Source organism: Tenrec ecaudatus, chromosome 3, assembly GCF_050624435.1.
Source record: "Tenrec ecaudatus isolate mTenEca1 chromosome 3, mTenEca1.hap1, whole genome shotgun sequence".
Classification (NCBI taxonomy): domain Eukaryota; kingdom Metazoa; phylum Chordata; class Mammalia; order Afrosoricida; family Tenrecidae; genus Tenrec; species Tenrec ecaudatus.
In genome coordinates, this window is record NC_134532.1 from 208,759,453 (window position 1) to 208,771,596 (window position 12,144).

General features: G+C 44.2%; 2 pseudogenes; one reads left to right on the forward strand and one right to left on the reverse strand.

Annotated features, from left to right (window-relative positions):
* Positions 1 to 355: 355 nt before the first annotated feature.
* LOC142443738 (small nuclear ribonucleoprotein-associated protein B pseudogene) lies at positions 356 to 1,256 on the reverse strand (annotated as a pseudogene).
* Positions 1,257 to 10,941: 9,685 nt separating this feature from the next.
* LOC142442510 (KRR1 small subunit processome component homolog pseudogene) lies at positions 10,942 to 11,706 on the forward strand (annotated as a pseudogene).
* The last annotated feature ends 438 nt before the right edge of the window (positions 11,707 to 12,144 follow it).

Below are 12,144 nucleotides of genomic sequence, written 5' to 3' on the forward strand. Positions count from 1 at the left end.
GTTAGACTCCAACCCTATAACCTATTTAACAAGTTGACATCCCACAATGTCCAAAGTACATGAGTGGAGTGACACCTATAAATTCCGGATGTATGGTAAGCACTGGACAGAAATGGGATGAGAAGATGGAGCCTGTAGCATTACACGTGAATGTCTTTTCTTTTTTTTTTAATATTCTCTGAAGAATTTATTACAAACTGTCGTAGGCCACAAGGAAAATAAAAAGGACTATGTACAGCCTTACAGGAAACAGGCAGGGAGCTGAGGAGGACCAAGATGAGTCTAGGGCCTTGGTGGGCGCATTCCTGGGGGAGGGGGCCCTGCAAGGGAAAGCAGACAATCCGGTGAGACTCAGTCAACTACAGCTTAACAAACAAACAGGTCTGTGGTAACTTGGCCCTGGGGAAACGGGCCCACGCCTCTGTAGAGCTACCTCCATAACTGTGGCCAAGGGCCAAAGGAGGCCTCGCATCCCTGGGGGAGGTGGCCGCATCCCTGGAGGGGGCATGCCCATCGGAGTCCCCCATCCAGGGGGAATGCCCACTGGGGGACCCATGGGAGGCCTCATACCAGGAGGTGGGCCCATCATGCCTGGAGGGGGTGCCCCTCGGCCCATAGGCGGTGGAGGACCTGCACGGCCGGGTGGGTACTGGGTCGGGGCCCCTGCAATACTGGCTGTGGCAGCAGCGGCGGCAGCAGCAACAGTGCCTCTTCCTTGGGGAGTCATCACCTGTTGGGATGGACCACCAACTCCACGGACAGGACCAGCAAGTCCTGCAGGAGCTTGGGGCATTGGAACGCCCGCTGGAATTCCTCTGCCAGCTGCCCTACCGATCCCCGGGCCTCCAGCAGCTCCAGCGAGTGGGACTCGAGCAATGCCAGTATCTTTGGGAGGCGGCCCCTCCACAGTCATCGATACCAGGTTCTCTCCTCGAAGCAGCACCAGGCCCAGGACTCGCTTCTCTTCTCTTTCTGCTTGCTTAGAGTTCTTTGGTTTGATCTTCCGGAACTCATCACAGTCACAGAGGATCAAGTTCATGTGTTTGTCGAACGCCTTGAAGGTGTCAATGAAGATGCGACCATCTTGCAGGATGCACCTCATCCTGTAGTGACGTGCTGCAGCATCTTGCTGCTCTTGCCGACAGTCATCGTGGCGGTTCTGATGGCTCAGATTCTCCCCGGATTCGCCTCAGCAGAGGCCTAGCCGGCCCTTAAGAATTGGATTCCCGCCACCGCTACCGGAAATCGAATGTCTTCTTTTCTATAGCATTGCTAGTCCTAACGCATATTCTTCTGCCCCATCTCTCTTTAAGTCAAATGTACTTTTTGTCATGAGCGGTGTGATCAATAATTACTTAACGCTCTTTGACATTTTCGGATGCTTGGTTTATTCACTGCAAACACACATTAAACAATCTAACAATCTTAAAGTTAACTCAAATTATTAAGTATAACAATATAAGGGCAACATGCCACACACTTGTTAATTCAGCATCATAGTCCCATTAAGCATTGCCTCCATCAGCGTATTCATCCCGGGTAGAGTTGGAGAGAGCAGGAGTGGATGGCTCCTTAGTTCCTCGCTCTCTGAATTTTCAGTCCTCTTGGCCTGGGCTTATGTAGCCACTTCAGCTGCCATTTGACTTCATCCTGGAAATTCCAAGGCATTCGGCCAAGTCAAAAGGGCGGGCACAGCAGTGGGCCAAATTCTTATCAGGATTCCCCAGACTTTCTGGGGTGGCTCCTGGTACTTTTTGTGCTTCTCCAGGGTGACACAGCATTTAGGTTGTATTTTATGAGACTTTAGTTTTGCTATAAAATGGAGTCATCTGCATTCACCTTGTAAGGCAGTTTTATGTTGTTCTCATCACTTTAGAAAATCAGACTCGACCGGCAAACACTCCTAAAGGCCAACAAACAGTCCTTGAACTAGCTACAAGCTTTTCTTTCTTGTTGTTTTGTTTTGTTGTCATTGGCTTGTTGGTGTTGTTTTGTTGTATATCGTTGCTTGGTTTTGCTCTGTCTTGTTTTTCTGCATGTTATTATCTCCGCAGGTATGTCTAAATAAGATAGGCTGGAGGAGAAAACAACGGGACCAACAGTTCCGGGGGACATGGGAGAGGGGGAGGTGGGGAGAGAGAAAGTGGTGTTAACAAACCCAGGGACAAGGGAAAAACAAGTGATCCAAATAAGCGGTGAGGAGGATGTAGGAGGCCTGGTAGGGCGGAATCCAAGGTAATGTAACTGAGAGGAATTACTGAAATCCAAATGAAGGCTGAGCATAATAGTGGGAAAAGAGGAAAGTCAAAGGAAATAGAGGAAAGAACTAGGAGGCAAGTGAGGATTTGTAGAGGTCTGCATAAAGGCATGTACATATGTAAATATATTTATATATGAGGATGGAAAAATAGATCTATGTGCATATATTTATAGGTTTAGTATTGAGGTAACAGATGGACATTGGGCTTCCACTCAAGTACTCCCTCAATGTAAGAATACTTTGTTCTATTAAACTGGCATTCCATGATGCTCACCCTCCCGACACAATCGCTGAAGACAAAGTGGGTGCATAAGCAAATGTGAAGAAAGCTGATGGTGTCCGGCTATAAAAGATATAGCGTCTGGGGTCTTAAATGCTTGAAGGCAAACAATTGACCATCTAGCTTAGAAGCAACAAGGCCCACATGGAAGAAGCACACCAGCCTTTGCAATCACGAGGTGTTAAAGGGATCAGGTATCAGGCATCATCAGAACAAAGAATCTTACCATAGTGAATAAGCGGGAGTGCAGAGTGGTGACCAAAGCCCATTGTAGGCAATTGGATATCCCCTTGTGGAAGGGTCTCTGGGAGGCGACGAGTCAGTCAGGGTGCAGTGTAGCAACAATGAAACATACAACTTTCCTCTAGTTCCTAATGCTTCCTTCCGCGCCCCTATCGTGCTCCCAATTCTACCTTACAAATCTGGCTAGGCCAGAGGATGTACACTGGTACAGAAGATAGGAACCAGAAACACAGGGATTCCAGGACAGATGTGTAGGAGGCCATAGGCTGGTCCAGGTGTTTCTTGGTGTGTGACTAATTAGTCCCCTGTGCCTCTGTTTACCTTGTAGCTAAAAGCAGTGTGAGACCTCTTTCAGATTCTTTTGAACCTTGCATGTCCTAGTGCTTATCTTAGAATATAGTGCTGTTATTATTCAAGTGTTTAGAAAGTGTGCCTAGTTAAGTAAAATCTGCATAGATAAGAGGTTCAAAATGTTTTTTAAAGCAACTTCTTTGATGATTGTTTTGTAACCATTCCCTTGTAAGAAGAGTATAAAAACCAAGCTTTGAATATACTAGGTACTTCAGTCCATCAGACTATTGTCCTCCCAATCCCATGCTTTGTATATGTCTCTTTCTTTTCCTTTCACCTGCATGCCTCAGTTCAGGTGCAGCTTGATGCGAGATAGCTGGTCTATCGCCCGCACAGATGATTCCTTCAGGACCAGTGGTGAGAGTGGTGATACTAGGAGAGTCAAGGGAGGGTGGGCTGGAAAGGGGGAACCGATTACAAGGATCTACATATAACCTCCTCCCTGGGGGACAGACAACAGAAAAGTGGGTGAGGGGAGACGTCGGACAGTGTAAGATATGATGAAATAATAATTTATAAATTATCAAGGGTTCATAAAGGAGGGGGGAGTGGGGAGGGAGGTGGGGAATGAGGAGCTGATGCCAGAGGCTTAAGTGGAAATCAAGTGTTATGAGAATGATGAGGACAATGGATGTACAAATGGCTTTACACAATTGATGTATGTATGGATTGTGTTAAGAGTTGTCTGAGCCCCTAATAAAATGACTTTTTTTAAAAAAAAACAAAATATTTTCAATTCTTTAACATTCCCGTCCCTTATTTACCCCCACATGCCTAAATAATATTACTACATCCTTGTTATTGATTGGTGTCCCTCAAGAGTATGCTTTGGGATCCTAACCCAAAAGGTGAGTGGTTCTAACCCACACAATCACTCCCTGAGAGAAAAGATATGGCAGAATCTGCTCCCATAAGAAACCCGATGGGGCAGTTCTACTCTGTCACATGGTGTCACTACATGTCAGAATTGACTCAGTAGCCTAAAACAACATACTGGTAATTCATTCGGGCACATCGGTGCAGGGTGCATCCTAAACATAGTTATTTCTGAGTTATAAATAGTAGCAGTGACACAGACCAGCAAGCACATAATGGGTGAGAGAGTGGTGCCATATCTGGGCCATCAAGGAATGGAAGAACATTTCAGAGAGCACATACGTGTATCTATACAGGACCAAACAATTCAAGAATTAGGCAGCATCTAGACCACCATAAGTGAAAAAGAGCTACAGCTACAGGACGTCAAGAGTTTATACAGTTAGAACAAGGAAGTTAAAGACTCTAAGTGATGGCATTTGTGAAAGCAGGGTAAAGGATGTTCAAGTAACATGTAGTCAGTTGTAAATGAGAGCAGTTAGTGATCATGTGGCAGTTTATGGACAATTCTGAGGATCCCCAGAGGAATTGTTACTTTAGGCATGGAACATTTTGAGAGTCACTCATAATCCAAACCCATTGCCATCGAATTGATTGCAACTCAGTGACCCTATAGAACAGTGGTTCTTAACCTTCCTAATGCTGTGACCCTTTAATACAGTTCCTCATGTTGTGGTGACCCCCAACCATAAAATTATTTTCATTGCTACTTCATAACCATAATTTTGCTACTGTTATGAATCATACTGTAAATATCTTTTCTGCAAGATGTATTTCCATTGTTACAAATTAAATATAAAGCATAGTAATGAATCACAAAAACAATATATAATTATATATTGTGAAATATTTATTTCTAATTATAAATAAATGAAATGTTGTATTGAAGCATGGCATAGCATGGGTAACAATCTTCATACTGGGTATGCATATGTGGGTATATCTGTATGTGGGCAGACCCTCCTGGAGACGGATAGAGGAGCAGTGTCTCAGTTCCAAGATCAAGACCATCAGAAATATGAGTTTTCCGATGGTCTTAGACAGCCCCTGTGAAAGGACCGTTCCACCCCCAAAGGGGTCTTGACCTACAGGTTGAGAACCACTGCTATAGGACAAAGTAGAACTGCTCTGTAGGGTTTCTAAGGCTGCAAGTATTCACAGAACAGGCACCAGTAAATCTGAGAGCTGTCAGTTACTTATAAGAAAGATCAATTTCTTAAGAGTTTAGGGTAGTTTCCACCTTTCAGTCTTTGGCTTTGGAAGGGCTGGATGATGTACAGTCATGCTTCCCCGTATTGTACTCCATGTGCACTGCATTTTTTACAAATGGAAAGTTTCTGGCAACCCTGCACTGAGGAAGTCTACGGGCACCATTTTCTCCCCACCACATATGCTCCTGTTACATGGTCATTCTCACAGTATTTCAAACTTTCCAGGATGCTGTTGCACACTGAATGAGCCATGGTGGTGTTTGGTGAGCATTTGCTAACCACAAGGTCTGTGCTTCAAACCCACTGGCAGTGAGAGAAAGATGAAGCTATCTACTCCTATTGATTTACAGCCTCTGAGACCTTATATAGGGTCACTATATGAGTCAGGATCAACTCAATGACAGCAGATTTGGTGTGTATCTTTTGGCACTGCAAATTTAGTGAACTACAGAATAGTGTCAGTATAATTTTTAAAAAGTAATTTTATTGGGGGCTCATACAACTCTTATCACAATCCATACATTCATCAATTGTGTGAAGCATATTTGTACATTCGTTGCCCTCATCATTCTCAAAACATTTGCTCTCCACCTAAGCCCCTGGCATCAGGTCCTCATTTTTCCCCTCTCTCCCCACTCCCCCCTCCCTCATGAACCCTTGATAATTTATAAATTATTATTTTGTCATATTTTGCTCTGATCCACGTCTCCCTTCCCCCACTTTTCTGTTGTATGTCCCCCAGGGAGGAGGTCACATGTAGATCCTTGAAATCGGTTCCCCCTTTCCAACCCACCCTTTCTATGCCCTCCCAGTATCGCCACTCACACCACTGGTCCTGAGGGGATCATCCGCCCTGGATTCCCTGTGTACCAGTTCCCATCTGTACCAGTGTACATCCTCTGGTGTAGTCAGACTTGCAAGGTCTGGATTCGGATCATGACAGTGGTGGGGGAGCATTTAGGAACTAGAGGAAAGTTGTATTTTTCATCGTTGCTACATTGCACCCTGACTGTCTCATCTCCTCCCCAAGACCCTTCTGTAGGGGGATGTCCAGTGGCCTACAAATGGGCTTTGGTTCTCCACTCCGCACTCCCCTGCTCATTCACTATGGTAAGATTTTTTGTTCTGATGATGCCTGCTACCTGATTTCTTGACATCTTGTGATTGCACAGGCTGGTATGCTTCTTCCATATGGTCTCTTTTGCTTCTGAGCTAGATAGCCACTTGTTTACCTTCAAGCCCTTAAGACCACAGACGCTATATCTTTTGATATCCGGGCACCATCAACTTTCTTCACCACATTTGATTGTTCACCCTCTTTGTCTTCAGCGGTTGTGTTGGGAAGGTGAGCCTTATAGAATGCCAATTTAATAGAAGAAAGTATTCTTGCATTGAGGGAGTACTTGAGTGGAGGCCCAATGTCCTTCTGCTACCTTAATACTAACCCTATAAATATATGCACATAGATCTATTTTCCCATCCTCATGTATAAATATATTTGCATATGTACATGTCTTTATCTAGTCCTCTATAAATGCCCTCTGCCTCCCATCTCTTTCCTCTATTTCCTTTGACTTCCCTCCTGGTAGACCAAAAATATCATGTGACTAACTTTATTGTAATATTCACTGGATTGTGGTGGTATAGAACCGAACCCACAATATCTTCAAGGTTGGCCTGTTTTTCTTTCTGTAGGTGTCATGGTTAGGCAACTAGACACTCTATGTGAAGGGAGGGGTGGAATCCAACCCATCCATCAAGTCTCAGCGTGATGACATATCCTTGGGGGTGTGGCCTTTTGCATTGAGAGATATCCTGAACAGAGCCAAGGTTTCTTTTGCCCTTTCATCTCTGCTGGAACTGACCCCCACGTGTTTCATCAATCTCCCATTGTGTTGTCTGCTTGTCCCACAAGCTGTCATCAGACTGCTGACCTTGGATTCATTGCTGATCTCAGATTCATTCACCCCTGCACCCACCAGCCCATGCCCCCTACGTTGGCATCCTGCTTTCTGTTCATTGGCTTCCACCTGAGTCAGAGAAGCCGTCAGCTCACACCTGACCGATGGACTTGAGCTGGACCAAACATACCTGCTTCTACAACTGTGCAAGTCATATATTATGCACACACATGCATCACTAGTTTTGCTTCTCTGGACAACTGATTGTAGCACAATAGGCTTTGAAAGTTGAAAGGCTCTTCCCCTCAGAGCACAGAGATAGAGCTTTCCTCTCTTGCTGGTGCTCTAAATTCAGACTTCTAGCCTCCTGGACTGAGGGGAAATACATTTCTGCTTGCCAAGTCAGCTACTTGTGGTTTTTGTTACCCCAGAAAGTGTATGTGAATTTCACCCCAGTCACTAGTGACTGTACTAGAATTGAGTAGTAGTTGTTGTTGGGTACCATCGAGTTGGTTCCAACCCATAGTGACCCTAGGCATTAATTACATAAGGAAACCCTGCCAGGCCCTGTGTCAGCCTCACCGTTATTCTTATGGTTAAGTCTACTGTTGCAACCACTGTGTCAGTCCATGTCCCTGAGGGCCTTTCTCTTTCTTGCCGTCCCTTTACGTACCAAGCATTATGTCCTCCAGGGACTGGTCTCTCCTGACAGACAATATATCCAAAGTATACAAGATGAATTCTTGCCATCCTTGCCTCTAAGGAGCACTCTGGTCATACTTCCAAGACTGCTCCGCTTGTTTTTTCATTTAGCAATCCACGGAACTTTCGGTATTTTTCTCCAGCACAATTCAAATGCTTCGATATTTGTTCACTCTTCCTATTCAATGCCCAACTTACACATACATATGAGGCAAACGAAAAGACGATGGCTGGGATCACGTGCACCTTAGACCGCAAAGTAACATCCTTCCTTTTCAACCCTCTCAACAGGTCTGTGCAGCACATTTACCTAATGCAACTCATCTCTTGAAGTTGATTGCTGCTTCCATGAGCATTAATGTAGATCCAAGCAAACAAAATCCTTGACGTCAACCTTTTCTCCAGTTATCATAATTGGTTCAGTTGTGGGGAATTTGGTCTTCCATACATTGAGTTGTAATACATACTTAAGGCTGCAATCCTTGATCATCAGCAGGTGCTTCAAGTCTTCCTCCTTTTCAGGCAGCAAACTTGTCATCTGCATATGGCAGCTTGTTAAAGAGCCTTCCCCCAGTGCTGATGCCGAATTCTTCCTATAGTCCAACGTCTCTGATGATTTGCTCAGCGTACAGATTGCATAAGTATAGTGAGAGGATACAACCGTGGTGCAGCCTCTTCTGACCTTAAACCATTCGGTATTCCTTTGTTCTGTTGGCACGACTGCCTCTTGATCCCTGCGAGTTCTGCAGGAATGTAACCTTTGTAGCTGTCATTAAATTGAGGTCATACTAGATTCAGGTGGGCCCTAAGCCAACATGATGAGTGTGCACGAAAAGAGGGAAATTTAGACACAAAGACACAGACACATGGGAGAAGCTTCTGTGCAGAAGGAGGTAGAGGTTAGAGTGATGCAGCTGCATGCCAAGGGATGGATGCCAGGCTTTATGGCAACCACCAGAAGCTAAGAAGCTGCAAGAATTCTTCCCTACAATTTTTAGGGTGGGCAAGACCCTGCTAATCTCAGTACCAGGAAGTCATTCTGAGCGACAGTGACTCCATATGGCAGGCAGTATTGACCCTGTGTGTTTCTGAAACTATCAGTCTCTAGGGGAGATCTCATCTTTCTCCCAGAGTGGCTGGTGGTTTCGAACTGCTGACCTTGAGGGGAGCAGCCCAACCTGTAACCCATTCTTCCATCTGTGACCCTACCAGCCCCTTGCTCTCCTAATTCTCACCTCCAGCATTGTGAGCCAATAAATTTTGTTTTCTTAGTCCACCCGGTTTGTGATGACTTGTTGCAGCATTCCTAGCAAATCAGTACTGTGATAAAGTTGGATGGTAAGCTGAGGAGACTCCAAGTATTCAAGGTGTAACCTGCTGTCTCCTTGCTGCATAAAAAAAAGGGGAAAAAATGCAAGAGCAACATGATACATCAAAGGAGGCACTATTAAGCCAGATAATCAGGACTTGACTTGAGAAAGTCCGTCTGTCCAGAATGCAAGAGGCTATAAAGTTAGTTGCTTCACAATCAAGAAATAATACACTGGTGAGAAGGCCGCTGATATATCAGCCAACCAGGCTAGTGCCACAGGACTGAACAAGTCAGAATATCCAGTTTACACAGAGGCTCTTTGAAGAGCCTAAGCATGTGTCTCTAAAGATCCCCTCAGCTATCCCAACGGAAACCAATGTTGTGGAATTTTCCAGGGATAATCTGTAGAAAAGCATCTGTCCTAATGGAGCAAATCCCTGGGAGTCCAGCCCATTCAGAAGGTGAAGCTGTTGGCCGAGAGGCAAGAAGAGCGGAGGGCAGACCCACGAGGCACAGAGAAGGACTACCAAGTCTGGAAATCTGATGGTTTGCTCACTTGAGTTTCAACACTGCTTGGAACCAGCAACTCCTGTCATGAATGGGACTGTCTGTGACTGCTACCTTATGCCTACTCCACCATTATTATTTTGTAGGCACAAAACCTACTGTCACAAATCCACAGGGCTGATTAATCCCTAATTAATCCCTACTTAATTAACATCAATTTTGTAAGGTTAATATCGTAGTGGGTCCAAGGCTCATTTTGAGGACCAGAGGCTAGGTGGATATTATTGCTCATGTGGGACAGATGTGATGTGAATCTTTGGGTGTCAGCGGGTAGATCATGGTAGCTACGTAATACCTCACACCAAAGATAACTAGGTCTTTAACCCTGGAACCCATGGCTGCTACTTAACACGGGAAAAGAAACTGACATATATTGACAAAAAACATGAGACCACTGGGTCAGAGACATACAATTTATTGAAGCAAACAAAGAAGGGATTGGGGAAGTTAGTTTCTCTACACCCTGACCTAAGCACACAGAGGGTCACCCCACAGAAGAGAAGCCCTCTAATTTAAGCCCCTAGATTTTTATGAGATGGTTGACATAGCCACCCACCCCACCTCCCCTCCAGAAAGTGATTACTCACTGTCCCCGGATGTAAGGAAATGTCCCTGAGCAAGAGAAGAGGGCTTCATCTTTCCTTCCTTGGGCTGTCTCTAAGGAAGAGTCTCGCTGGACTAGCCTGAAATGTCTCTTTATACAAATCTTCATGTTTTGACCATAAATAATTTTGCTCAGATCTGGACCCTGCAGAAATGCAAGCTATTCATGGAGAGTTGTCTTCCAGCATTTTATTTCAAACACCGAAAAGGAAAAGGGGGGGAGGAATCTATTACCTTTGAGTGAATAATATGAAAAATAAAGTATTAGGTACAGTAGCAGAGGGAAAGGAATTGCTTGCTACGTTAGATGACTTTAAAGACAAAGGTCATCCCAGAAGCACAGTGACAACCACTGAGCACAGGGTGTCTATACAGACAGGTCGAAGTTCCAATTAGTTTGAACTTGTTGCTTCATCATCACCCACAACATGAGAAGCAACACCAATCCATGCCAGCTCTGTATGGTTATTGAGTTTATCTGACAAAATCTACTCTTTCAAAGAAAACTAATTTAAAATAGATTTCAAAAAACTGTTTCTTTTCTTTTCAAGACGGCTTCTTCCTCGCTGAACAGCAGCTGAGAAAAGCTAATTTTGTAAGCAGAAGGCAAAGCTGGAAAACTGAGTTGACTGCTCACTGTTCCTGGTGGTTAGAAGGAACCAGCCTTTTCCAAAGAGGACAATCCCAGAGGGTTGGAGGGCGGCCGTTTTGTAACTGTTCCCCAAAAGAGAGAGGCTCACTTGAAAGCAAGCTGGCTGTTGGTGCAGAAAGCCTTGAATGAACATCAAGTTCATGCAAACTTGGGCCTGACTGAGGGCAGCGTGACTGTACAACAAAAGAGACGTTTGATATATGCATCATTAGGTCCGAAGACTTCATAAAACGTTCAGTGAGGAATGTTTCATTTGAGCGAGCAATACAAATGCTTCAGGATGCTGCTGCATATGATGTCATTAAAATGGGGTCTGTAGTACAAAATAAAAAGATTGGCAAAAAGATGCCGCCTGCTTATTAGTCCCAGAGGATCTACACTGAAGGCATTGCAACAGTTAACCAACTGTAATATCATGGTTCGGGGAAACAGTTTCAGCCATCAGACCAGACCCTTCAATGGCTTAAACGCGGTTGGGAAAATAGTCGTAGATACTTTAAAAATATATCTATCCAATATACATTAAAACTTTAATGACAGATTCTGAATTAAGATCACAAAGTTGGGAAAGATTTTTGCCACAGCTCAAACAAAAACGCTGTGAATAAACCTAAGAGACCAAAGACAAAACTGTTCTGGATGTACGTCATTCCCACCACCACGGCCGGAAAGTCAGGTGAACAAAGAATGGGCTAGCGGTGCATACTTTTCTGAAGGAGAGTCAGCAGATGGAAGCACTAAGGCCTAAGCCAGCAGAACGAGAGGCAAGACACACGCTTTCATTCCACCTACAGAACCACCGGTGTGAAACATAAGGAAGCTTCCGTGGGAACTGATGCTGCGCGCTGCTACCGAGGAATGGGTTAAGAAAGCAAGAAACTGAAAACACTGACAGCTCAGGAAATTCAGAAACAAATGAAAATAAAAAGTAACATTTAAATCAAAGATCTTGGACTAGAATTCATTACTTATTATTATATACTAAATTTATTAAATCTTTATAAAAGATGTGGAGGTCTACTAGGCATTAATTGCCTTTTCTTTGAGAAGAAATTCTTTCATCATTTTTTTCTGAGCTTCTTTGTTCCCGGAAAAACTCTGTAGAAATAATTCAAGTGTTTGTTTGTTTTTACAAAATTTTGTACTAGTAACCAGAATGTCTTAGTATGTTGGATCTAAGTATAAT